At 42.0% G+C, this 26,589-nt stretch overlaps 1 protein-coding gene across 4 annotated transcripts in view; it reads right to left on the bottom strand.

Annotated features, from left to right (window-relative positions):
* FAT3 (FAT atypical cadherin 3) overlaps nucleotides 1-5,711 on the bottom strand; it is a 635,879-nt gene extending 630,168 nt beyond the window's left edge. For all 4 annotated transcript variants that reach the window (XM_076002418.1, XM_076002421.1, XM_076002420.1 and 1 more), the window contains exon 1: nucleotides 5,174-5,711. The gene's annotated coding sequence lies outside the window, so the exon portion shown is untranslated. The remainder of the gene's footprint in view (nucleotides 1-5,173) is intronic.
* Between the last annotated feature and the right edge of the window lie 20,878 nt (nucleotides 5,712-26,589).

The following is a 26,589-nucleotide window of genomic DNA, read 5'->3' as shown; positions in this document are numbered from 1 at the left end:
TCCCTTTACACTCCTCCTAAAAGTTTACTGCAGCTCATATTAATCTCTCCCTCTTCTTCTAAGGCCCTTCCTCATTGACCTTCTTTCGTCAATTAATACTATCATGTGTTGACTTCTAATGTGAGCATTTGGGTATCTCTCATTTTCCCAACAAAACAATAAGCAAACAGAAGTGATGAATATATTTTATTATTCTTTGAATCTTGCCTACTGCCTTGTAAAAGATAGGTAGATTCAGTAAATATCACTGAAAAGAAATTTAAAACAAATGAATTCTTTAAAAGATAAACAGAGTAAAATAGAAAAGAGGCATTTTTAAAAGAAAGAAAAAATAAATTATCTTAAATTCCATTAGTCTTTACAGAATAAAAACAACGAAATACATTTAGGACAAGGCAAAATAAGGCAAGAGTTAATTAAACGAATTTCCTTTATTAGATAGAGTCTATGATTCACAGTCTTGGAACCCGGAAAGCTCAGAAAGGCGAAATAATAAAGTCTGCTCAAGGACCCCTCCTCCCAGGGTCACCTATATGACTTTTCTGCCCAGGCAAGGCAACACCCTCATATTGCACAGTCCAAGGAAGGATAGTCCTGCCACCCTCCCCAGACCTCCTCTGGGGACTCCCATGAATATATATATCTATCCAGTGAAGACCACCATCATGCCAGTAAATCCATTCTCAAATTTTCATCCCTTCCACTTAATAGGAAAGAAAAAAATCCAATCCTAAAATAGGCTAAGAAATTAAGACTAACCTTGGAATGTCATTCCAATTCAGAACTGCTAGAATGGGTCATTTGTCACAGTTACATGTAACTGATAGCCTATTTTGGTAGACCAGAAACTGGCTTGAAGCCACTAGACAAGTGTCAAATATATTCTCAATAAATTCAATCTGTGGCATGAACTGAATTTCTTTGTAAAGGAAAGGCAAGCTTTCCTTTAAAAAAAAAAATTGGGGGAAAGAAATTTGGAGAAAGGGAAACAATGTAAAAAAAAGTAAGAAAAACATTTATTAAAGGAGTAGATACTCCGAAATTGACAGAAAACTCACTAAGTTTGAGATGCCTGTACAATTAAATTGACCAAAACAAAGATATTTAGTTTCAGAGTCTTCCCAGATGAAGTTATCACACTGTGCTGATCTTCAAAAGGTCAGGCTATAAAACACAGGCCCAACCCTCATCTTGGGTAGAAAGATGCCAATAATGACATATTCAACAATCAGATATCAAAAAAGTATGGCAGAAAATTTTACCAATAAGCAAGACTACATACACAAGGATTGTGCTTCTTCCTTTAATATTTTTAAGACTATATATGTATCTGTGGAAATAGACACTGTCTTACCTACAGGAAGGAATTAGGCAGGACACAAGTCCTTCACTCTAGGTCTGTCAGATCCCTTTCTTTTACATTTTCATTCTAACTCTGATGTTTGCTACAATCAGCAAAAACAATGGTTCATCAATAGCCTTTCCCCAGCAACCAAAGGAAATCAATTTGAATGGATTGGCCCATCTGATCCCATCAGATGATCCCTACTCAAGGCTCCTGCAAAAGAGAAAACCTGGGTATGACCCATAATGGAAGAAACCAAATATCCACAATATTATCCTTTTCCCTCTTGCCCCAGAGGGAAAAGCCCATCCACCAATAAATTGGGCAAATGTGGGCTATGAAGGAACACAATACCCAAGGCCACCATTGGTGAAATAAGGCCACAATGGTCCATTTTGCTCTGTGAGCTATTAATATAGCATAACTACACAACATCTATGTGGAGCACTCCTCAGACCAGCTGGTAATGACTAAAGACCCTCTCCTCACTGGTAATTGTATACTTCTTTCTATTTGACATAATTCATCAGCCAGATTAGTGCAGGTCATTCTGCATCCTATGAAGAAGGCAGGGATGATAACATAACCTGACACATCAAAATATTCTTATGTGAGCCGCCTGAAGAGCTGCTGCTTCACAAAAAGCTGTGGGCTAGCAAAATAACCATATAGCATACAGGTCACTGGGCATCCACTCTGTTTATTGCTACTCATTTCATTTCTGAGTAGCTCAGCACAACTGTAATTGCTAGTTAACTGACAGACTGGGTCTTGGCTATTAAGAAATCCCCAAAATGACTCTTCCAGGAACCAGAATAAATAAGATTTGAAAGAAAGAAAAAAAAAATGAAAAGGTCTGATAACCAGTCACTGGTCAACAAACACTGGCTGTGAAAATCCTGCAGGAACAAGAGATGGAACCAGCCCAGCAGCTGACCGATTTCTGATCTCTGAGCCAGCTGCCTTTCACGTGGAGTTCTCTGTGTGGTTCAGATATGAAGACGTTACAACTGGACAGTTCTGGGAACTTTCTCATCCCAGGGCATTGTGCATAGGAACTGGCCCCCCCATCACTCATTGTCCAAGTTCCAAAAAGACATTCATGATTGAATATGAGCATTCGGTATAATTCTGAGAGACAACTTTTCTCCTTGCACAATGATTTTTAGAAACCCTTCCCCCACTCCCAAGCCTATTAGATAAAAAGCACATCAAAGCGCTAAAGTTATTATGCATTTTTCTGTCTTTGTTTCCTGGCGCCCTGGTTTTCTTGGCTGTTCTTTATCCTCACTGTTCAACTGCTCCAATTTAGGAATAAGCACTAAAAGACAGAAAAAAGAAAGCAAAAGCAGTTGGCTCTGTGCATTTCTAGGATTCTGCAGAATCTCAATCTCTCAATCACTTCTCCCTCCTCCTCTCTCCTCCATCCCCGCCTTTCCTTTCCTTCTCAGATTCAAATCTCCACGTCACACTAGAACATCACTCAGTGTTCGACAAACTGTGAAGTTCAGTGCCTGCCTGCCGGTGGAGAAGCAATCTGGGCTCTCTTTGATCAATACTGAGCTGTGAGCACCTCGGTCCTCAATTCCTAGATGGCGGGCTTCCTCTTCCCACCACCTGAATTTGCCGCCTGGATCAGGGCAAAGTCGTCTGCGGTGCTTCTGGCCGGTTCCGTGTCTCTCCGCTTTTATTTCATCTCTGCCCGGGCGCAATCAGGGAATCTAATCCTAGCAACAAAGCCAGGAGCGCAAATCCAGCGTGATGAACTGGTGGGCCAGCTCCCCCGCCCCCTTCCTCCCAGCGCCCGGCTCGCCTTTGAAAAGAGAAGCTTCGGGGCCAGAAAATTAATATGTCCGGGGCGAGGAGGAGAATAGCGGCGGAATCCAAGTGGCCAGGAGTGGTTTGGGTTTTCTTGTTTGTTTACGTGCCTCTTTTAAACATCAAGGCCCCACAAATAGGAACCCAGGCCGGCCGAGCCCCCGGTGGGAGCGTCGCGGCCGTAGGCTGCCGAGACAGCTCGCCCCCTCCCCCCGCGCGCCCTCCCCCAGTCTGGCTGCGGCCGGGGCCGGGGACGGTGGGGGAGGTTCGCGCGGGTTTGTCTGACACTTGTAAATGGAAGTGGGATCCAACTTGGAAGACAAACGCGCCGGAGTCTGGGGGCGGAGAGGAGCGGGAGCAGGGGAGAGGTGGAGAAAGGACTTCAATCATTAGCGCGGTCCCCGAGTCTCTCCCGCCGCGGCTGCCGCAGGTTCGCCCAAACCCGAAGCGGAGTCCCACAGGGCGCGCGGCGGCTGCGGCGAAACAGGGTTGGGGGCTAAGGCGTTAGGAGTCGGCCAGAGTCGCCAACCGCCCACGTTCCGGGCTGCAGGCGCCTCTTCTTCCCGGGAGCCTCTCCTAGTCCCTCAGGGCCTCCTCGTCAGGTCTCCGCAGCCTCCCCGCCTCTCCATCTATTCCCGGACCCCTTCTCCACTGCCCGGTTTGCGCCCATTATTATGTGGAGCGGCAGCCTCAGGGTGCCACGGGCAGCACACCCACACAGCGGGAGCGCCCCCTCTCCTCTCACCCCAGGCGGCTCCCTCAGCTCGCACACTCCGGCCACCCCCGCTTCCTCGCCCCAAGCGTACCCCCGCCCACGGGAGCCGGGACGCAAAAAGTGAATAAAAGTTGCCTTCCACGAGCCTAAGCGTGGTCAATGTTTAACCGTCTCGGAAAGCACACGCGACAAAAGTCGGCGAGACAGGAGAGGAGGGAATTCAGACCGCAGCCCTGCTAAAAATACCCGGGCTCGCCACCTCGCGCAAGCCGGAGGGCCAGATGCACTTTAGCTCAGCGACTCCCACTGGCGGAATCCTCGCGCTCACCGCGCGCCGCGCCAGGACGCTCCAGGCCACCTCCGCTGCCTCCCTGCCCGCGGCCCTCAGCCCCTCGGCCCCTCACCCCCGCCAGCGTGTATACACTGGCTCGGAAGAGGGAGTCCACCCTGCACCGCCCGAGACGGGGGCCTGAGCGCGGGGCTGGTGCGCCCGGCGTTCCCGCCCCCAACACGGAGCTGGCTGCTCCGCACCCCCAGGACCGTCTGACCCAAGCTGCTTTCTTTTCAAAGACAAGCAGCCCTCCCGCACGCGCGCCAAAACCCATGCACTCTCGCAAAGCATTCTGTGTCCCTCTCCCTGTCAAGACACCAGGAACGGTCTCTCCCTCCCGACCACTCCGGAAGAGCCAAAGCCATCCCCACAACCCGCGCAAGCTGGAGTCAGGCGTGGGGAGAGGACCCTCAGACTGTCTGGTAACCCTTTCCCCTTGCTGGCGAAAGTGGAGGCTGGGCTCCCCGCTCTGTGTGGCGCCTCTCCTAGCGACAACTCAACTTGCATCTCCGGTCCCCTAAGTGCATCTATTGGCATCTGAACATCCCCAGTGCGTCCGACAAGCACCGGTTACCCAGCAGGCTCGCCGCCTGGACCTCCTCATCCACCTGCAGCGGGCGGCCAGGACCCGGGGATGAGAGCACCGCTCTGCAAACCCCCTCACACCCCGCCCCAAACCCTCAGCCCCAAACTTGGCCAACTCTCCGCGTAAACCTCCCGGCTCCCGCCGCAGGGCCGAGCCTCTCTGTCCTCCGGCTTGCAGCCGCGGCGACCACGGCTCCAGGCTGCGCCCAGGCAGCAACTTTACAAGGTGAAAAGTTTCCCTCACGCGCTCCGCCGGCTCTCGCCTCCCCGAGCCCACCTCGCAGCCCATTTGCTCCCGGCGGCTGGGGCCGTGCTCCAGAAGGCGCGCTCCAGCCGGTGCACCAGGCAGCCAAATAATCAGCTAAAAATCCCCACGCACCCTTGCCTCGGCCGGCGATCCAAGGCTCCAGCAGACGCTTCCCCCGTGTTCTTCCTCACCGGGAGCTCTCCTCAGGGCGAGCCGGTCACCAGGCTGCCGCCGCCGCAGTGCTCGCCGCGCGCTCACTGGGACTGGGGCCGCGAGCAGAGGCGCTGGGCGCTCGGGACCCCGCCGCCGCCGCGCCGCCGCCGCCGGGGGTTCGCAGGCGGAGGAGAGGAGCCGGGAGGAGGAGAACAGCAGCGGGAAGCGAGGGACGGGGGCGCGAGATCCCAATCCGCAGCCCGGCTCACAGCGCAGCCTGCCGGGAGGAGCGCCGGCTCTCGTGTCTGCTCCGAGCTGCCGCCGCCGCCGCTACTGCCAGCCGCCTCGCCGCTCCGGGCTCCCCATCACAGCCGACGCCGACGCATGGCCAAGCCCCTCGCCCGTCTCCCCCTCTCGCTTCCCTCTCGCTGTCTCCTCCTACCAAACCGCGAGCAAAAGGGGCGAGGGGGAGAGAAGCCTCGGCGTCGGGGATGACTAGCGATCTCGGAGCGTGGCGCGGGGGAGAGGGGCGAGCGGGAGGGGGCGGCGGGGGGGGGGCGCGGCGAGCTGGAGGGCGCTCCCGGCGCCGGGCCTGGAAGCTGCACTAATTTTAGAGCGCGAGTCTTCCTCCAGCCCTCTCTCGGGGCTCGAGGATAACACCAGCGTGCTTTCCTGCTGCGGGAAGAGCGTGGCGCCGGCTTCCGAGCTCTCACACAGCGCGGAGTCTGACCCGCGCCTCAGCTGGGTGGAGAGAGCGCGCGCGCGCACGTGTTACTCCTCTAGGGCAGATGAGGAAACTGAGGCACACACACAGGTTAAAATGGTTTATCTAAGGTCCCAAGGCTAGTTTGCAGCGTGAAGATTAAACTGTCAAATGCTGTGCCTCAGGACTAAAAATGTGTCTCCCAGTCTAGGGCTCTTACTACTTCCCCACACATTTTTAGATCCTGGGGCGTCATCCGGTTACCTTGTGGAGGAGGGAATTAGAGTAAAAAGGTAATGTGGTGCGATCTTTTCTCCACTCAACAGCACCCAAAACGTTTTAAACATTTTTGTTGTTGTTGAAATGGAGGAGAAGTACTCAGAAAGACATGGGTGATTGATTTGGGGCTTGATGATTTGCAACTCCAACATGTCAGTCCTGTTCCAGTCACTTCTGCACCAACCACAGGAGCGCTGGGACTCCCTGACCGCACTGCCTCCCCCCACTCCAGCCCCATCCCACGCTGCTGCAGCAGAGCCCACACTGTCCCCTGCCTTGTGTGTCCTCACACTTTTGCCTTTCTTCCCCTCATAGCAGAGGCAACCTTAACACACACCCCCACCGCACCACCACCCACGCGCGCGCGCGCGCACACACACAGAAACTCACAGCTGTTTCTATAGCAGGCCTGCAAGCTGCAAGCCGGCACGTTGCCTCAGATGCTCTCTCCCAGGCAGTTTCTCCCCAACTCAACCATTGGCACGGGGGAGACGCAAACTAGGCCTGCAGTGTCTTCCCCACTCTGGGGAAATCTTTACTTTTTTTAAACTATGAAATTCTCTCTGGAGAGCTATGTGGGGGTTGCTACTGGGGGGGTTGTGCTCAGTCACTAGAGCAAGCACTCTGAAGAGCCCCTTGAGTTTACCTTTCTGGCCTTCCAGCTTCCAGCCTGGGGCTTCTGACCTGTTCTCAGTTACACAAAGGCCTTGCCACTCCCCACGGGTGGAAAGTTCCCCCTTGAAAACCTCCAGCAGCCTTGACTGCTCCATAAAGCACCTGGCATGCTCTGGTCACTCCGCCCTGAGAGTTTAATGTGAATACTTAGGAACTGACAGCTCCCCATACATCAACTAATTCGGAGATAATAAGCATGATGTTTCATTGTCAGGGAAGGCCAGAAGATGGGTCTGGAGTGAAGGAAACCACCAACCAACAGGACTAGGAAAACTTACCTGCTCTCCAAAATGTTATCATTTGAATAATTTTTTTTTCTGATTTTGTTTCTATTCAGCAGCTTTCTAAGACATTAAAAGTTAATTGTCATATAAATGTGTCCCTGGCATGGTATTTTGCTGGTGACTGACAGAATGCAGATAACTTTGCATCAAAGATTTTAATGAATCAATGTATTTCCCACCTGAGTGCTTCTGTGAAGTGCTGTTACAAGTTGGCTCCTGCAACCAGGCAGGCACTTTGGGTAGAGTCAGCTGGTGGTTGTTTGGCCACTGGGATGCTCAAGAAAGGAGTGCTGGCAGGGAGGCAGGGCACCTTCCACCTTCTGCCTGGGAACACTGCCAGGTAAATGGAGGGGTGGCCTCTGCTGCTGCTGGTGTTGCTCCTGGATTTCAGCTCCTCCAAATGTTCTCTTATGCCTCGGAGGCGCCTTACAGATAAATACAGAAATCTGTCTAAATTTCAGCCTCCCCCTCCCTAGGCAGTGCATAGATAATAAAGTAAACAGTTTCAACTCCGGGGCACACATAAGCCATTACAGCCTGTGGGTAAGAGACTTCCTGCAAGGATGGTAGAGTGGTTTATCTAGTGGCACACCCCTCTGGTCATTTCAGATTTGCATAGCATTTAATATTCATCAGTGTAATAATTCTGATTGTATGAGAAGAGCATTTTATTATTTTTTTTTTAAAAAATGCCTACTATGTGCCAGTATCGTGGAAGGCACAGAGTGGATAAAACAGTAAACTTTATGACAGTAGAGAATTTATGTATCATACTTACATTTCTAACCTTGTATAAGGCCTGGCACACTCAATAAATATTAGTAAATATTCAATAAATATTCAAAGAATGAACGGATGATGAAAGCTTGAGAATCTTCTATTAGATCCAATGAATATGATATATGGGACATTGAATTCCTTATAGGAAAGGAAGCTAAAAAATGAAAAACTGTAAAATCATATCCCTTGCTATATCACACCTCCCATACATGACTTCAAAATCCTCTAGGCCTCACCTGTCCCCTTTAGCCACTGCAGGGGAAACCAGTTCTAAGTGGTCTCCAACTAGCTTCATGTAGGTAAAAATCTGACAGTGCTTCCTTCATCCTGGACCTCTCTTGCATCTCACTTCCCACCCAGGGCTTTTTGGTTGAACTTTCAATGTGAACTAAAACCTAGAAGTGTGAAAGAATAAATACCCCATGGGAAATCTTTGACTAATGGGAGATGGAAACCTGTGGAAAATTGCTCCCGTCTCCATCTGCAAGCAGAAGATCCTGAAATATGTTACATGGAGCTTCCCAGATGGTCTTGATGAATGATGCAGCCATTCTCCTGAAGCAGTGGCCAGCCTGATAACACAATCTTTCCATCCTTTCCTGGTTCCCTCTGTCTGTCTCTCACGTGCTTCCTGGGATCACACTCCCCAATAAAGTATTTTCAGTAAATCCTTGTATCGCGCTATAATTTCTGGCAATCCCAGAATAAAACATCTACCATCAATCCTAAATACTTACATCAAGGAATGGACAAATGATTTTTCAAAATGTCCTATGAGGACATTACTCTTAAAACAAATGTGTAGCTAAGGCCATCCGTGTTGGGGAACCCATTGTACCACTAGAAGTTCTCTAAATTAACTTTCATTTAGACTACAAGGTTTATTAAAGGATAAGTAATTAAAATGTGCTAATTTTGAGTTTACATATGTGTAATTAAAACTCAACAGTAACTGCAGGAATTTTTAAGAAGACCAAAAATGATCTTGTTACAGAGGAATATTTTATCGCTGATTTTTTTTAGAAATGCAGTTTTATAATAATACTAAGAAACAGACTGACTTTTATTTTTAAATTCTCTATAGATAGTGCTCCCACCTACCCCTTTGCCTTAATGTGTGCAGACCCCTCCTATTGGCCTACCCTTGGTATGTCACTAATTGTACTTGCACATGGCCTTCTTTGCCACTTAACTATCCTAAGGCTGATCAGTCCCAATCCTTCTTATTTTGAAACAGAAGCCAAACTAAACTTGCATACACCTAATTACTCTGTTGTCAACAAATAAATTGTCCTACCAACTGTCTTTATCCTTTGGGAAACTCCTTTTTATGCCTGTCTTTGGCTACTACTTTCCCTTCCCTTTGACTACACAGAGACTAATAAATGTAATTTCAGACACCCCTTATTTTTGTTGTTTTTTTCAGACACTCATTTTTAAGATACCCACTATTCTACATTTTTTAGAATACCCCTCCTCTTCTTTTTTAGTAATTAATTCATTTACCCATTCATTCATTCAAAAATTATTTTTGAGCAGCTATGTTCTTAGCTCTCTGCTAAGTGCTGGGGGTATAATTGTTAGCAAAAACTGAGGATATATCTACTCTCATGCATCTTTGAGCCAGTGGAGAACTTACCATTTATCAAATGATCATTTAAAGAAAAGCAACAGTGAGAAGGGCTACAAATGCATGATTTAAGTTGTTTGTTTAATTACCATCACCACTATCCCCCCAGTGAGGGAGACTTTCCCATCCTTTGTTTATAAGCTGAAGTTCAACACTAACCGTGACTAATAAGCATAAAGGGTACTTAGTGCTATACCTGTTATATATGTTGACATAATATTATAAATAAGGGCAAATGTCATCAGTTACCAAGGTACGAATAGTTCCAGGATCCCACTTCATCATTTTTAACAAAATTTTCACCTACCCTCTTGACCTCTAATTAAATCTGCATTTTCCCAAATATCGTGAGGATGACATACTAGGTTTTTTCATTCAAAATCACAACTTATTTATAGTTTATGGGTACTTCATTTTTGCCCTGATATTTCAATATAATAGTTAAGTTATATTATGAATGAAATGTGCTTATGTGGGCGGGGCTACTTTGATCATCATTTACAACATATTTCTGTGGGAAAAGCATTCCAAGTTTAAAGCAACAAGCTTAAAGACTTTTGGAACATAATTTGTTTGCAAATTAAGACATTCCTTTACCAATCAAAGGGAAAGTTGCCATGTAACCCAAAAGTGAGGTGTAATAATTTATTATAGATTCCATAAAATCTTAGAGTTACAAAATAGTTATCTATTTCACTGTCTTTTGATGTGGCCATATCATAGCTGCTATTGTTTGTCTGTAGTTACTTTTCTAGTGCACCCCCCAAAAATATTCTAGGCACAGAATGAAGACTTTTGTCTACTTGCCAAATGGAAGAAATACAGGATTTTCTGCCTTATTCATTGACTAAAGCAGTAAAGAATTTAGAGAGAAATACATCAAAACTAAGTAGCCACAAAATCAAAGAGGAAAATAAAAGACTTTCTAAAAATGGTGAACAAATTATAGCAATTTGGTTTTTTATCTGATCTTAATTAAAGCAGCAAAGTACTATTAAATATAAATGTTGACATTTTGCCTCCAATTAAGAAACACAGGCCTTGTTTTCATTTTGAATTTATGAGAAGGCCTATTTACCCTTATTTTTGTAGTACTTTGGCTAAACAATTTAATAACCATTTCATTTCATCAGACCTAATATCAGTCATGAATGTCAATGTAATTTTTTAATAGTGAACTTTATCAAACTATTTGCATAACAAAAATGTCACTATGAACAAGCACCTTGCTGCCTGTGATTGTGTTGTTAAAAAGAAATGGGAAGAACAACATCTATTTTCAAATCTGATAACTTTGTTCACCTGCAAATAACTAGTGACCAAATACAGGTGATTTTTTAGCAAAATGAAACAACTACTAATTATGAGGAAGGAGCAGTTTCAAGGAGTCGACAATAGGATTCAGTTTTTTTCATTTCAGAGTCTGCCTGTCCAAATTCAAACCAGATTTGTGGTGATTAATAGTTCTTTTCCTCTGGCTCTGTTTTAGGAGTCAATTTGAAACAAGCTACTTCTCTCAGTATATTTTCCATTAAGGGGTCATTATACAGTATTTATGAAGCATTGACATGAATTCATTCATACACTGTAAACCCACTATATGCAGAGTGGCCAGTTTTGAGTTATAAAAGGTTCTTGACGTCAGGAATTTCACCCATGAATAGAGCACTACCCTTAGACTCAGTAACATTTACTTATGAAAGTCAACAATCCTTTCAACATTAACACGTTTATTTTCAGTTCCTTGCTACCCCACCAAGCCTGGGACTTTCTCCGCTGACCACTAGTCTGGGTGGGGTTTCTGTGTTCCCAGTGGCACTTGGTCTTTACCTCTGTGATATCACTTCTCCCACTGCCTCATCCTTAGTTTCACCTCCTTTTGCATCTGTCTCCACCAGACTAAGAAGCCTCATGAGGATAAGACTGGCCTTTTATCTCTCTATCACCAAGTTGAGCATCACATGGCAGGTGCTAACAAAATGTTGGCTTGTTGAATGAATAAATTCAACCCAGATTTATTTGTTTGGGTTTCCAAGAGATGGGAGAGAATGGGGTGACCTTAAGAAGTTTTACATTGTTTCAAATTTCCCCGGAGAGAGGCCTAAATCAGTGATTCTCAAAATGTAGTGCCTGGACCAGCAGCATCTTCATCAATTGGGAACTTGTTAGAAATGCAAATTCCCAGGCCCTAGAAAGGACTTAGTGGTTCAGACATTCTGGGGACACAGCCCAGTGGTTTACATTTCAATGAGCCTTCCTGGTGATTCCGAATCTTCCTAAAATTTGAGAACCCTGATCTAGATCTTCCTAGTCCCAACATATACACACACTGCTCATAGTTCAGTGTAAACCCAGGTGGCCCCTGATCCTGTGTCCTCAAGGACAGGTGGGCCATACTTCTTTAACCCAACCTTTAAATCTAACCTGACTAATTTGGCAAAAACTCCATATTATTCTCCTTGCTCCCTGATGGGGTGGTATTTGAGCTTGAATTGACAGATAATTGCTTCAATTAACCAATTCATTTTGCTTAGGTAGGCACAGCTGGAGGTAAAACCATCATCTAGCTCCTAAAGGTGTTCTAGTCCCTTCCCCTCAGGCTGAAGCCAACTGGAGACTTGCTGAGGAGGGGAAATTAACCACTTGGCGAGAGAATAGAGCCAGTATCTGCATCTACTGGGACCTGTTGACAGGTTTGTTTTTTTCTATACCCTGGTTCATATGATTTTATGCCACTAAGGTCTGGCCCATGAGTGATAGAAGGAAGTGCTTCTTATAGTGTCAAGCACACTTTGGAACATCTCCCCTTAGTTGGAATCATAACAGTAGAAGTGAATTATCCTGGGAAAGTTCTGTTGCCTATTGCCTGAGCATCTTTGATTTTCCTAAGTGCAATTTTGCATGGATGTGAACCGGAATTTAAGTTTGTGTACCTTATGGTCACTGTTGCCATCACAGTCATAGGGACACATTTTATTTCTGAAACCTTGAGACAAGAATTTAGAGGCAAGTAATTATAAACAAGCCTTGTTGGTATTAAGAAGTAATCAGATTACTCACAAGAATTAGGCACCTTGAAAAATGAAAGACTGCTTAAGGAGTTACATGGAAAGTTATTTTCATTTTCTTCAAGTCGTGCCTAAAATCAGTAACAGTTTTTTGCCATTTTTTTTTTTTTGGTCTTGCCATGCTTCATGTATTACTTTCCAGAAATACTTGAAACCTGGTGCCAATAACTTTTTATTTGCCTTTAAGAAAAAATTGACTTACTTGATAGAGCCTTCTATCTTTCAGAGTTGGAAGGCTTAGGTGAAGAAATGTCTGAAGAAAATTTCATTTCTCAGTACATATTTCTGAGCTTGTTTGGGAGTGACAGTAATGGCATTACAAGGTATTGAAGCGGTGCTCCTGGAAGCTAGTGGAGAGGCCAGAGCAGTGTGAAAGTCTCCTGCAAATCTGTCAAGCATCCTGCAGCTTCTGAAGGTAGCACAGAGTGTTTTCCTTAGTGGGCAGAGTCAAGGAGGCTGGCCAGTCCTGATACTGACAGATAACATTTAGAGATCACACCATGGTTTATGTTTAGTGTGTTTTGGTTGGGGGCATGTGCCCAATGGAACACTCTGAGTGAACATGCATACTTTAACCCATGATGGTTAGAATATTTCGAAGCTATAGAAAATCCAGGAAAAAGCTTTTAACTACTATAAATTTGGATGTTACTTATATGATAAAGGGTATTTTTCTTAAAAAAAATTCTGAAAACCTGGGACTAATCTATTCAATAAGAGCCACCATAGAAAAGGACCACTATTTTCATTCATTTTTAGCCCTTTTGTTTGTGCAAACATAGATGTATTACATAAACACTCCTGAGTGTTTATTATGTTCCAGAAGCAAAGAGCCTAGAGGTTAACATAGCATAGCTCCTTCCTCAAGGCGCTTGCATCCTACTCTGAAAGCATCTGCTCACTTCTACTGTACCCTGGTAGACAAGTCACCAGCAATTTTAATGTGGAATACGTTCACTTGCTTCCTTTCCAGAGTGACTGTCCCTTGCAGAGTTTCTCGAACTCACCAATCTGCCTTGATTGTACAGAGAAAAGGAAACCATTTTTTAAGTGAACAACTATCTGAAGACCATTTCCAGACAGCTACTAGGATCCCAAAACTTTGTCTCTGCTTTACATGGTTTAGAGGCACCAGTCTGGTTCCTGAGCAGTCCCCAGGGGATTGTTCCAAATAGTATTTTTTCTTGGAGCAACTGGATTCCTCTGAGAATAGGAACAGCTGCTGATGGGAGATTGCTCAGTATAAATCATTCTCTTACCCTAAAAGGATTAGAAACAGTCCTCCTGAGAATGCACTTAGGCAGCCTCTTATTTATTTATTGTGGGGGCATGTGCCAGTGAGGGAAGAAGACAGCTTCTCCCTTACCTCTACTGTAATGAGGCACACACTTTGTCAGGTACATGAGCATTCCCCTTACAATTGATTAATTTGGAAGGAACAGTAGTGTTTAGTCTGAATGATGCTTCCATTTTGACTATAGAACTGTATCATTGTGGTTTTTGCATTAACAAGGGTGGATAAATAATAATCTTTCCTAATTCTTGCTTTTTATTGTGCCAATCCCAGACTTGACTTGGCATTTTGGGTGGAACTCAATCATGTCCATGTTGAAGTCATTGAAAAACTCCATCAACAGTAATCTTGCCGCAAAATCTGCCACTCAAAAACCCACAGCTCTTAAGTAGAGCCAGTTTGAAATCTTGGCCAGAATCTTTGAACTCCAGCCCAACCAGGCTGATGGGACCCTGGAATTATCTCTCAGCAGGGTCTCTCCCAGCACTGGCAGTCTCTGGTCCTGCAACAGAGACACACAAGGACCCTGCCAATAGCAAAGGACAAGGAGCAAACGAAAGAAGAAAGGGAAGGGACATTTTACAGTATCAAGATATGAATTTAGCTCTTTCTTTGTTCTAAACCAACACATATAATATATGCCATCCAGCTAGCCTAACCTAAAATACTTAGCTGTATTAGTCATTTAACCAATAACTAATTTTTGTGTGCTAGATATAGTATTTGTCATAGTGGCTGGTACGGAGTTGCTTCTGGCTGCGATCCCTGCTCTCAACGTGTTTACACTCTAGTTGTGGAGACAAATATACTAACAAGCACCAGTAGTCATGAGCAACGTTATTTGATGGCCTAGAGAGTGGAGCATATATTGGGATATTTGAAATTTCTGGGAAATAAGAAATTACTGCATGCTGGAATAGAAAAACTTCATTGAAGAGGTACAACTTAGGCTGAGTGCTAAAGGATGAGAGAGGATTCAGATGGATAGGCGGAATGAATTGATAATTTCAAATGTGGTATGTAAAGGGAGCAATATAGACAGCAGAAAGGCACAAGACCTATTCAAGGAGGAGGGAGGTACTGGGCTAGAGCTTTTCTGTGGGAGCGTTAGTGGAAAAGAGTAATGTGAAGATCAGATTTTATAGGGCCCAGAACACTAGGCCAGGGAGTTTGAACATCGTCTTAAAGGAGTTGAGAGACCGTGAGGATTTTCGATTGAGAAATGACAAGATGAAAACAGTGGAGACTAGTGGTGGTGATGTAAGATATGCTTTGAAAAGGGAAATTCCTAGAAGCAGAGAAACTAGTAAGGGCAATTAGTGCAGTGGCTAAAGGCAGGATTTGGGATTTGATGGATCTACAGTTCCAGACTCAGCCCCTCCATTTCATAGCTTCTGTAAGTCACTTAACCTTTCTAAGTTTTAGATGTGGATGATAATATTTACCCTCTTCATACGTTCATCAAAGACTACTGAGAACTACTCTGCTAGGCTGTTTTAGGTGCTAGGGATATTGAGGTGAGCAAAATGAAGAGAGCCCTCAGCTCCAATTCCTTGTGCATATAGGAGAATTTGGAGGATTAAATAAGCTAATGTATATACAGTGCCTGGCACATAGGAGATGCTCAATAAATGGTGACTAGAAAGTCCACTGTAGTCATACGTAATGAAGTAGAAAAATTGCAACAACATGCTTTTCCAGAACTGTTAGTTGCCAACATAGAACAAGCACAGATTTACATTCCAGGATATAGATTCTATCCCAGTGGCCCTTGCTCAAGGAAGCTGCTGTTCTTTTGTTCCTGTTTGCCTGGGCTTTAATAACTTGAACCTTTCAATGCCTGCATGGACTTACATTCCTGTCGTAGACCCACTGAGTCAGACTCCGGTGATTTAGAACTGTTTCCCCTTTCCCAGATGCCTGGGTTCTAGAAGCCTCTGCTATCGGCCTCTCCTCAGTCAGTCCCACCACCTCCTGCTTTTCACCTGACAAGACAATGAGAACTTGAGTTATCTCCTAAACATCTTGGTGCTCAGGCCAACTCTGCTAAAGCAAAATGTATTCTTGAAGGACTCGTTCATAACCTGAGCACCTAAAATTGTTTTCACCAGATGGTTGACTGAAAGAACAAATGATGTTTGTTATCTTTAGTATTCTCCAAAGCAATGCCAAGCAAAGCACTGAAACACATTTTATTTTTATTATACATTAGCGACTCCATAATTTGCCTTAGAGTCTGCCACCACTTGGTTATTCAACAGTATTACTGACTATCCATTACACGCAGAGTGGCGTGCTAGATGTTAGGGGTGGGAGTCTGAAACTAGCGTCCATGCTCCTCCGTGGTGTGCCTCAAAGGAAATATCACTGTACTGGGACACAGAAAACAGGTTCTAGTCCCACCTCTGACATGGGATCCTGAATAATGCATTTAAACTCACCATGAAATAAGAACAGTATAAAAGCAGCTAAAATTTATTAAGTTACTATAATATATGGTTGGCAATGTACTAAGTGCTTTACATGCATTAGTTTATTCTCACAGCAACTCAAAACAGTTCATATTATCATTATGCTTTTTTTATATATATATACATAAGTGAGGCTTAGAAATCCCTCCCTTGCTCTACCACTAGTGAAAAAACAAAGTCGACACTGCATCTCTCTTAATTCAAAGCCTGGAACCTTAACCTCCATTCCCCAGGGTTATTAAAAACATCTAACCAGTTAATGTATATAAAAATGCACTTTCAGCTTGTAACAAATATAGACTGCTCTTTTTCTTTAACTGTAAAAGAAACAAAGGGTTGTATTTGATTCTTGTTTATATCTTTTTCATGCTTGGCATAAATAAGTGGGTGACCAAGCAGTGTTTGTTGGACAAAACGTTTACATACTTGTGCTACCTTATTCCCAGCCCCACTGCTGTATCTAATTAATCTCCATGTCTCCTGAACTGCCCAAAATGTTGCTATTTACAGAATGGGAATTTGATATTATTTATGTATTTAATTGAAGTGTCCCTACCTCTAAAATTCTGTCCTAAATTACTTCCTAATTTTGAATACATACATGTATACAAAAGGCTAAATAGTCATACCTAGGAATTTCTACCCTGTAAAGCTGAGAATCCACCCTACAATACTGTCACGGTGTCCGCAGTAGGAAGAGAATACGAAAATTCCATGAGAGCACGAGGCAAACAATGCTCATTCAGGGGGGAATAAACAAAGACAGACATCCCAGAGTGGTTGTTTTTAGGATTTTGAAGGAAAGGAACAGCAGGTGCCTGTGGCTGTCCTACTAGGACATGATACATCAACTCTGTTCTCCTGGGTTGTTTTTTTTTGTTTTTGTTTTTTTTTCCACTTATCTCTCTTGGTCTCCTAACACTGTAAGAATAACATTAAAACATTTCTTTTAAACAGCATTTATGGGTTTTGCTCTCATTTGTTTTGTAAATAGCCATTTAAAAAAAAAGTTGAAGACCCAGAGTAGACAAGGCATTGAATCACCACCTCTTGTTCACTATACCAAATCCACCCATCCTTTTTCCAGCTGTAGCTGGGCACCAGCTCCCATGACTTCATGCAGACCCAGCCTGACAGTGACTTGTCTCAGGCCAGTGACAGGGGACTCCACCTGGTGTCCAAGCGTGTGCAGCTGGGAAGTGCAGGAGCATTAGCATTCTGTGGAGGGAATCTTTGTCCAGTAGGAGATGGGTGCTTGTGGCTAGCCTCTTCCTTCCATGTTTGACTGGATGATCATGTGATGCTTATTCTATGGTTTCCCTAGACTGTCCCAGGGCAGCCTGCTTGATAATTGGTTCTTGTATAGGCTCCCCTTCCTTTCCTGCCTCTCTCCCCTTATCTTCCGCTCCTGTTTCCTGGAACTGTGTTTCCAATAAATTAATAGCTCACATTCCCTCCATCAGAAGCTCTGCTTTCTAGGGTATGCAGGTTTGGACAAACATTGTGGATAGAAGGTCAGCATCTTACCAACAAATATCCTTAAAATAAGGTCCTTATTTTGGACTCATGGATAACCAAATATGACAACAAGAAATGTGAAAGTGAAAAAGTATCCATTTCCTAAACTACTCTAAAGGTATAAAAATTGTTTCTGAATAATATGTAATAAAAATGATCTGGGTTAATGCCCACAATAGTAAAGATGAGTAAAAAGCAGGTCATCTATTCTCTGTGATCTAATTTTATGTAAAATATGTATTTATATTTATATGCAAGAGTGACAGGAAAGAAAAATACTAAAATGTTAACTGTGGTTATCTCTGGGTGGTGGCGTAATGAGTGGTCTTTATTTTCTTCTTTATGCCTTTCTGTAATTTTCCCAATTGTCTATGCCATGCTCTACTTTTAAAATTAGAGAATAAAAATTATAGCCATTAGAAATGAACCTGAAGAGTCATTTATTCCTTAAGTTATTATTTTTTTTTAATCCATAAAAGCAGGTGCAAGTTTCTGCCTGATGAAGCACAGTGGCATCCAGGCCCTTGCCTTTTTCACAGATCAAGCGTTGGTACAGTTTGTGCTGTAATTCAATTGACAACAGGAGCCCAGGGGTGGCTTCACACTTCAGGGATGTGGGAGCTGCCAAGGTGGTGAGGCTGAGTGCACATGTCCTGGTGGGAGGATGATACTGATAATAATAATGATGGGGAAGAGCACCGAGTGAGTGCTGACAGCATAAAGGTGTTTCAGAGTCTAGATTTAATCCACATTTCTATGAGGCATCTTGACAGCACTTGGCATCACCCCCAATTGGTGATGATTGATAAGGAGAAATGGGTACAGAGGCTTTCCTTGTATCCCTTGGCATCACAATTGCTTTACATATGAGTCCATTAGGTGGCTGCCCCTGTAGGGAGTGGGAAGATTGTGCCTAACCCCAAAGTATGTTACTGATGCCTGAACTCCATCATTAGTACCTCATTGTGATTAATTAAGCGTTACCTACTGCCACTAAGTCCTTCAATGTATACCTGGGAAGATGTTATAGTATACATTATCAATCTTTATTATTTGATCTTGAATACCAGCTTTTTCCTTCTTTGACAATAAAATAAGAGCAGGTTAAAAAGAAAAGATGTAACGAAAAGAGAGAGTTTGACTTCAGATGCTCTACATGAACAAGCTATTGCCTACTGAAAAGACAGTAAAAGGGTTATATTATAGCTATAAAAATAATTATATATATATAATCACATTTGCTTATATCTGTGGACTGCAAGGTCCATATGGAGATGGCCCCAATTCCTCACCCTTTTCTATATTTGCTCCACTTGCCATGCAACTTTACAGTTGCTTCTTCTTTGATCAATTATATATAAGCAGAAGTGACAGCCCTGACTTATGCCCCTCTGCCACTGTCATGAGAAGAACATGCCCCAGCTGGCCCAGTGATCCAGAGAGGATGAGAGATGCTTGAAGCAGAGCCTCCCCTGATGAGTGCAGACTGAGTCAGCTGGCCCCCAGCTGACCCACGGAAGAAAGATCAGCAATGAACTGTTGTTTCAAGCCACCAAGTTTAGAATGATTAATTACAGAGTGCTGACTGATACAATGCTCTTCCTCTTTCTATATCCTAAATTCATTGTATCACACTCAAATAACTTCGAGCTCCTTGTGGGTAGAAACCATTATTTTCTTCAGCATAATGTTTGGCATGTGATATGTGATCCACAATGTCGAATGAATGATTCTTCACGGTAGTTCCCAACCTACCTTTTCAGCCTTAACTCCACGTTATGGATTGAATTGTGTCCCCCTCAAAAAAGAGACGTTGACGTCCTGTCCCTTGGTACCTCAGAATGTAAACATTTGGAAATAGAATCTTTATAGAAGTAATAAAGTTAAAATGAGGATGTCACAGTGGGCCCTAACCCAGTAGGACTTGGATTCCTTTTAAAAAGGGGGAATTTGGACCCAGAGACAGGCGCAGTGGGAAGACAATGTAACGATACACAGGGAGGAGACAGCCATGTGACTGGAGTGATGCACCCACTAGCCAAGGGATGCCAAGGAGTGCTGCAACCGCTGGAACCTGGGAAGAGGCAAGGAAGGATTCTCTCCTAGAGCGGTAAGTGAGAGTGTGGCCCTGCTGAGACTTTGATTTCTGACTTATAGCCTCCAGAACTGTGAGAAAATAAATTTCTGTTGTTTTAAGTCACTCAGTTGCCACAGGAAACCACTACCCTCTACTACCCTTCTTACTCTCCACTTGAGTTCAATGAAGCCACTCCCATAGCCACTTTCTTAGCCCTCTTGGCCCTCATACAAACAACGGACCTTTTCTGAAATTATTTTCATTCTCTTCTTTAGCTATTTAACTTCCTATTCAACTTTCAAAACCCCACAGAAAGCTCATCTTCTCTGAGAAGGCTGATCCAAATCCCACAGGCAGTTTCTCACTCCTGTGTTCTCCCTTAACTTGCCTCCTAAGTCTCCTGTAGTATTCGTCACATTGTAGTAGAAGTAACTGTTTGGATTCCTTTTTTCCCCCCTGAAAGACTATAAACTCCTGGAGGGTAGGAACTGTGTGTTATTTCTCTCTCCTTATATCTTCTATTTCTACTATAGTTTCTGGCAGATACAGGTCCTTGAGAAATACTTGCTGACTAACCGTTTAAAGAATGAGGTTTTGCTTTGGAAATAAAACACTGAGAGGTGGCAAGGGGACACTTGGATGGTGGCAAGAATGCACTGGTGCCCATAGAGAGAGGGCATAGGAGAGGTGGGCTGAAAGGAGAATATGGGCTGCTATTTAAGGTCTTTCTCAAGGGAGAGTCCAATTCTCCCCACAGCAAAGATAGGAGTTAAGGTAACTTCCAGATCTAGTCCACACACTGAATGTCTGTCTGCTTGTCATCTTTGGAAGCCTGTAAACTGAAAGGAAAAGAATGAATAGGGCTGGAAGCGTCCTTTAACCACCCCACTTGGAGCGTTCACAGTAAAGAACAAAGATCTTGTTGAGAGGAATGGGTGAACAAGCAGGGCCTTAGAAGCCAGGAACACAAGGGTTGGAATCTCCTTTGTTCCACTTGCTTACTGTGTGACCATAGGCAAGTTCTTTTACCTCTCTGATACATTGTTTCCTCATTTATAAAAATGGAGGTGATGCTTTCTGCTTTATAAGGCAGATATTATAAGGATCAAATGATACACACTATCTGAAAAAGATTGGAACATAGAAGGCGTTTTTAAATGCCAGCTTCCCTGCTTTAGGCCTAATTAATTAATAATTCAGCCCAGAATGATTAGAGAAAGTGTTGCCTCTTTTGCAACATAGGCAAGTGATTAGAACATTCTGATCTTCAGATCAAACTGGTATATCCTGCCATAATCACAGTAAAAGATGTGAAAGCGGTTAAAGGGGAGAAAACCTTGGTGCAAACCCTACAACTCTGAAGAATTTATGTCAAGTTCAATGCTTTATACAGTTTTATAGATGAAAAACTTACAGAAATCAGAGTTAAAATGAAATGGACAGACTCTACGCTCAAGCAATCAAAAAAGTCCCTTTTTGTAATGATACAAGTACAATAACTCTTGGTTAAATATTATCAGGGTTCACAGCTTTTTAACTGTTGGATAAAAATCAAAGTATAGTACCTGTATTTAAGAAAAAATATAAATAATATATTTATAAATGCCAACGATTTTGTAGTCTCATTTCATACCCGTCACCTCATATTAGGAAATACATCTTTCTGTGGCTAGTCAAACACAACAACTTTCCTTTCTTCTTTAAAACTGTTTCAATTTCCATTATTAAAGCCTGTTTAGAGGCAAATTCTTGTGTCTAAAAATTGCAGTTCATGAAAACCATCTTCAAGCTGAGTGTAATTATTTCCATAGCATCAGGTTCCTTCCTGTATACATTTATTTTTATTTATTAGGAGAGACTTTTTGGCAGCCAAATATAGATCCAGCAACAAGTTGGCAGGTATGCCAGGTGTTCAGCATGGCTCTCCTTATAACCTTGGGTCGACCTCTATTCAGAAGGGCCACCCCAAAGGCACCTCCTATATTGAGATTCTTCTCAAGTTTAAAGAGGGAGGAGAAACAGATAGAGCTTTGCCTTATGGTGAATACAAATATATATAAAATATATTTCCCCTTGGAGATTTAAGTTTTACTGTGTGTATCAAAGAGAATGGGAGTTTTAGTGCCTTTCCTAACCAACTTCTATTAAATTGTTTAAATTACATATGAGAAAAGTAAAGTTAAGGAAAAGCAATATAAATGACTGAATTGTAGAGCATGTCTAATAAACACCTCTAGATCAGAAGGGCTCATAAAAATAATATTTTGAATCTTTTACTAATAATATTAGTGTGAAAATACTTAAAAAATTAATATATACAGTGCTGCCCTTTTTCCTTTCAGGAAGCTAAAAGTGCTTTGCTGATATTCCCAGCCAACTTTAAACACATGCTAAGGGTTATGGAAAGCAAAGCATTTATTTCTCCTGATTTCTGTATGAGGAGACAAGATCAGAGAGAGGTTAAGTAAGTGTCCTGAGTGTGAAATCCCACATTACAGGTTTAGGATTATACTTTTTTGAATTTTGCACACAGTGCATCTCATTTTATCCTAGCCCAGAGGGCTGGCTTTAACCTCCTTATACTGCCTTCCCCCATCCCAGAGTTAGTGGCTTCCTTCAAAAGTCTGGCATTCATGCCTCTCTTCCAATTATGAAGTTACTTGACTCCCCTCCCAAAAATCTGCCCTCAGGTAGAAACCTTTTGGATTATGGGGGTTTCATGCAATCTTCTTCCTCCCTCAAACTCCTGTCTAACAATCAGACATTCCTCAAGTTACTAACTCAGAGGGTACACAATTAGCTAAAAGACACAAAAACCAAAGGCAAGAGTCAGACCTAATTACTTAAAGCTGTTAAATAATAAAATTTCAACAAATTTAGTTTTAAAGATGGAACTGTATTTTACTAGTGATTCATGAATCAAGCATCATCCCTTCTAAAATTAGAGGGCGTTCCATTGGGCATTGCAGAACACTTGGTTTTTGTAAGGTAGTTTGAGCTGGAACAAGAAAACAGAATATAGGAAAGCAGATTAGTTAATATCAGGTTACTTTCCATGTAAGGGTTAGAGCAGAAGAGACATCCTTATTATGCTGGCACAAATTGACTGAGTCCTTTTTGACTGGTGGCTATGAATCTCCTGTTTTTAGGAGAAACTGGTCTGTGTGAGGATTTTCCTTCTTCCTTAAAGTTTCAGTTTTATACCATAGCACTTAGCATGAGTCATGCCATTTTGGTTTGGTCTGCTGGGGCCCTAGTGCAGGATCTCAGTCCAAAACAATGGCTCCCAACAAATTTTATTTAACAAAGCCTCGAGGCAGTCTTGTAAGATAGGCATTATTATCTCCTTGCAGAGAGTTCTGCATGTTTGCATTGATTCATCAGGCCTTTGTGGATAACCACTGCTCATTACTGGGAATACAAGATAAGAGACCTTATATTAAGATAATGTTGTAAATTTGGGGCTTATGTACCACCCCTCCCACCAGATGGGAAAAACATATAATAAGAAATTTTAAAAGAGATTTTGTGTGTGTGTGTTCCCAAACAAGGCAAGTATCTCCTTGGGTCAGAAATAAAATAGAAATGCAAAACAGGAAGCAGGCCTGAGAGGCTACACTGCTGGCCTCCTGGTAACCTGTTCAGAAATAGGCAGAGGCAGGCAGGAACCCAGTTTCTGCAGGACAACTGAATTGGGGGTGCTCCCCAGTGAGGTGGGGACCTGAGGAAAGCTCACTGTTTGAAACTCCCGCTGGTGAAATGATGTGGAGAAAGCTATTGTCAAGTGCTTTCTATGCTAGAGTTTACATATAGCTATAGACCTAAGGAATCTGGGGGACATAGTCCCAGCCTCAGGACCAGGAACTGAGCCATGCTGGCTACCAGTTCTGCAAAAATTATGATACGTGAGAAAGCAAATCTATAAGTTTGAAAGGTAGGGGTGGAGAAGAGAAGGGAAAGGATAAAAGAAAGGGAGCAGAAGAAGGAGATGGAGGAAGGGAGAAACAGAGAAATCTCTCTACTAAGATAAATCTGCAATCCAAAAATCCAAAGTACACTTAAAATAAAAGGAACTAATATAACAAGAAAGTTCAAAAAGTCCATAAAGAGAGGATGGATGAATGCACCACAGAATAAATAAAATGGAAGAATCTGAGTAAAGATTATTAATATATGTTTATTGCTTTTAAAGAAACAAATGAAAGAATACATCCCTTAAAAAGAAAAGATCAGGAAATATTTTTTAAAACAAGGTATAAATAAAACAAAATAAGTAGAAACCAGGTGCAGTGGTGTGTGCCTATACGTCTAGCTACTGGGGAGGCTGAAGTGAGACGATCGCTTGAGCTCAGAAGTATGAAGCTGCAGTATGCTTATTGTTGCTCCTGTGAATAGCCACTGCACTCCAGCCTGGGAAACATTCCAAAACCCTGTATCCTAAAAAATAAAAGTGGATATGAAAAATATAACAAATATCATACTTTACGGTAAAATATTTTTTAAAGGGCCTTTAAAAAATATGGTATAGGAAAAATGTCATGATAGTGGTATCATGAATTCTCTTCAACATTATACTAGAGATTGTAGTCACCAAATTAAAATTTGAAAAAAGTATAAAATACTAGAATAAAAAACGTATGTTTTATATTCAAAGAAAGCATTTAAAAAGTGAAGAGACAAAATGTCAACTGGGAGAAAGTATTTGCAATAAATCCACAAAGGTCTAAAATTAAGAATATATTTTAAGAACTCTTAACAAATCAACAAGAACTCTCACAAATTAATTTTAAATCTCCAGGAGAAACATGGGCAACAATCATGAACAGGCATTTCACAAAAGAAGAAATCTCTGAGTAATATGTATATGAAAAGATATCAACCTCATTAATAAGTAGGGAAATACAAACTCTATGATTTCACACCCACTATATTAGCAAAAATGAAAATGCCTTAGGATACCAAACATTGATGAGAACATATAGATCACTGTAACTCTTATACATTGCTGGTATGAATATTATAATTCTTAGGGGGGTGTGTGTATATATGTGTGTGTATATATATATATACCTTAGAAAAACTCCTTCATGAGTTCACTGACATACTTTTACAATAATACTTATAGGAGCATTGTTTACAATAGCATACTAACCCACATGTACATTGATGGGAAAATGGATAAATTTTGATATATTTAATAAGATATTATACAGCAATAAAAATTAATGAACTAAAAATACACTCATCAATGTGGATACATGTCACAAGTAATTATGATACGTGAAAAAAGCAAGATACAGAAGAATACATAGGGCATATCATTTACATACATTTTAAAATTGCACAGAACAAAACTATTTTAGGAATATAGAAATCTTTAAATAGTAAAACTATTAAAAGAAACAATGGACTTATATACATAGAATTCAGAATACTATTTCTTGTGGGAGAGGGGGCTAAAATTAGGAAAGGCTATAACATCAATTTTAAAAGTTCATGTGTAATTTCTTGAGTAGATTATCTGCTATATTGAGTACTAATAAATTATACTTTATAGATTGTAATATTCTTTTGTATGTATGATATTCATAATAATGAATAAATAAAATAAAGGGATATAGAGGATAAAGGGATATAAAGGGATATAGATAAGGAATATAGAGGATGATCGGAAGGCTCCAAAATATGTCTCATAGAGATTTCAGAAAAAGGAACAAGAGAGAATGGAAGAAAATAAGTCTATGATCGACAATCCAGGCCATTAACACATGTTAGGTAATAGCAATGGAGCCAGAGGGTGAATGGAGTCCCTGAGTTATGCCTTATAACCAATATTTGAGGTGTTGATATGGAGAGATTTTCCGTAGCAGAAAAATGAAAGGGTACCTCATATATGAAGTATACTTTGAAAGATAAAAATAAAATACTTAAAATAAAATAAAATGATTAAAAATAAAAATACTTTCCTAGGCACAACTTTAAAGATGAGAGAATATTTTTAAAGCTATAAGAGAGAGAAGATAGATTACCTACAAGGAACAATAGCCAAACCAAAACAGGACTTTTCATCCGCTAAATTATTTGCAAAAGTCTAATGGAAAAATAGCTTAAAGTTCTATAGGAAAATAACTATCTACCCTAACTTATATACCCAGATAAACTATCATTTAAAGATAAAAGCAAAAAAAAAAAGAGATAAACATTCAGTTATAAAATACTATGAATTTATCACCCTCAGATTTATTAAAAAGACACTCCAGAAAATAGAAAAGTGAACTAGAGGGAAGAAATGAAAAGTAAGAGATACTGTTGAGTACAAAAATTGATAAAATGTTGGGAAATTTGTAAGTTTTATAAACTAATTTTGTTTTATTTTTTTGAGACTAAAATGAAAACTCTAGTTAACTCTAATAAGGAAGATAGCAGGGACATGTTGAGAGAAGATCTTCAATGAATAGTTAAAACATAACATGGTCCTCAAGTTTTTTGGGAAAGAGACAGAAATACTAAAATAAGAAATATTCTTAGAAGTATATATAAATATCTGTTAAAAATATCACAATAAACAGTAAAGATTAAAAGTCTAGTCTATATCTTCCAAATCTTCAGGGGAATA

The sequence above is a fragment of the Microcebus murinus genome, chromosome 4 (assembly GCF_040939455.1).
Source record: "Microcebus murinus isolate Inina chromosome 4, M.murinus_Inina_mat1.0, whole genome shotgun sequence".
NCBI lineage: Eukaryota > Metazoa > Chordata > Mammalia > Primates > Cheirogaleidae > Microcebus > Microcebus murinus.
This window is presented reverse-complemented; position numbering and strand designations above follow the sequence as displayed.